The sequence below is a fragment of the Pteropus alecto genome, unplaced genomic scaffold (assembly GCF_000325575.1).
Source record: "Pteropus alecto unplaced genomic scaffold, ASM32557v1 scaffold41, whole genome shotgun sequence".
NCBI lineage: Eukaryota > Metazoa > Chordata > Mammalia > Chiroptera > Pteropodidae > Pteropus > Pteropus alecto.
In genome coordinates this window covers 1,074,256-1,076,226 of record NW_006430464.1, presented here as the reverse complement: position 1 = coordinate 1,076,226, position 1,971 = coordinate 1,074,256, and the positions used below count along the sequence as shown (strand labels likewise).

The following is a 1,971-nucleotide window of genomic DNA, read 5'->3' as shown; positions in this document are numbered from 1 at the left end:
GGGAGGGGGAGGGGGGCTGATAAAGAGATGAAAACGATGATGGGGGGTGGTTCCGACGGGGAGAGGTGGAGGGACTAACTAGAGCGAGACAGTCCCCTCTGGGTTCTCGCCACCCTCGGCCGTGTGGCCTGAGGTCAGTCATGGCCCTCCCTGCATTTCTGTGAAATTAGGGGCCTTAGCCAGGGCCATCCCTGGTTCCCCAAGCCCTGCTGGGCCACCTCCTTAGGCTGTGGGCAGGGATTCAGGATGTATGTCTGTCGTTCTAAGGAAGATTCCATAGATGTTTGTTGAAATGAGTTAAGTGATGGCCCTAATTCCTTCAGGTGGCCCCTCGTCACCTTCAGAATCCAATCCAACCTCTTGGCACGGCTGAAAAGTACCCTCCCGGTCCGCGGCACTCGCCTCGGCCGCCCAGCTCTCCCTGCTCATCCCGACTCCGCACCCCGGGGCCTTTGCACTCGTGCCTCCTTCTGCCTGGCTGGCCCTTTTTCCCCAATGCCACTTCATGTCACCTCCTCACAAAGTTCTTCCGCAGACCCCCCCTTATCCGAAATGGCCAGAGAATTTGCTTTCCTTATTTATTTTCCTGTTTCCTCCCAATCGGGGGATGTCAAACTTTTCCTGTAAAAGGTCAGACAGTCGCTATTTTGGGCTCTGGGGGCCACAGAGTCTCCGTCACGACTGTTTCACTCTACTGTTATTGTATGACAGTGGCTGTGTTCCAATAAAGCTTTATTTACAAAACAGCTGGCTGACGGATTTGGCCCACGGGCTGTAGTGTGCCGGCCCACGCTCTAGAGTGTAAACTCTGTGACGGCAGGTTCTTGCTTTGTGCAGTGTCAAATCTCCAGTGCCTGGAACTGCACCCCCTCAGTAGGTAGCTGCTCAATTACTGGGTTAGCCAGGGTGGTTTCGAGGATGACAGAACATATCTTAAATTCCTGGCATGTGAGAAGTGCTCGCTTCCATCTGCCGAATGACTCACTGACTAACAACTTTCTCTTCACTCCACCGCCCTCCCCACATCCCCAGGGCCAGTACCCAGCCCTGTCCCTCCTGACCCCTGACCCTCTCTGCCCGCTTCCTTCCTCTCCATCCCCACAGTCCCGACCGACCTAGGCTCAGGCCTTGTCCTCATCCCCTGGACCCTCGTCCCAGCCTCCTGCCAGGCCTCCTGACCTCCAGTCTCCCCCTCCATTCCATCTCCAAGAGCCCAGAGTGGACCTGCTCTCCTCGTCCCTGGACAAGACCCCAGCTCCTCAGCCTGGCCCCGCTTCCCCGCCTCATGGCTCCCTCCCAGCCCCCGGTCTCCTGGCTTGGCCCGTGCTGGTCGCCCTGGTCACGCCCTGGTCACGGCTGTCTAATGGGATCGCTTCCTCACTGGCGGCCATAAAGCCTTCCGGTCGCCTCGTCCTACCTCGGGAGTGCTGTGTGCTCCCCTCACTGCGAGACCCCGTGCCACTTCCACTTCTGCAAATGTCACCTCCAATGGTGACTCTGTGCCTGCCTCTCCCACGGAACTGAGAGCTCCTGGGAGGTGGGGGTGCTGATTCTGCTCACTGCTGAATTCCCTGCGTGGGGGACACGTGGGAGCTTTATAAGCTGGCCAATTCACGAGTGACTGGGCGGCTGAGCCTTTCTCATCCCATCTTGTACCCCGAAGAGTACCCTGAGTGTACACCCCATTTTCTTGACTGAAATGTTTATAAACCACAAGGGTAGGCAGGGAGCGAGATGTCGGTGGGGGTGAGGATGGGGGTCAGTCGTGAAGGCAGGAAGGGAGGTCAGGCGCATGGCAGGAAGGGCTGGGTTAGTTCTGGGGGGTGAGGGGCAGGCCAGGTCCGGGCAGGCGGGTGGGGATCAGAGTCGGGGCTGGAGGTTGATTAGATGGAGCCGTTCACAGTGAGGGGGTGGGAGTCTCGGTCAGTGGGGGCTGCATGTTCTCAGAGGGGTTAGTCAGGAGAGAGGGTC

General features: G+C 58.3%; 1 long non-coding RNA gene across 1 annotated transcript; it reads right to left on the bottom strand.

Annotated features, from left to right (window-relative positions):
• Window positions 1-564: 564 nt before the first annotated feature.
• LOC107195942 lies at window positions 565-1,965 on the bottom strand. The gene is made up of 2 exons (XR_001517257.2): window positions 1,418-1,965; window positions 565-892 (listed from the first exon to the last, which is right to left on the bottom strand). It is a non-coding gene; the product is annotated as an uncharacterized LOC107195942 (long non-coding RNA).
• Window positions 1,966-1,971: the final 6 nt, after the last annotated feature.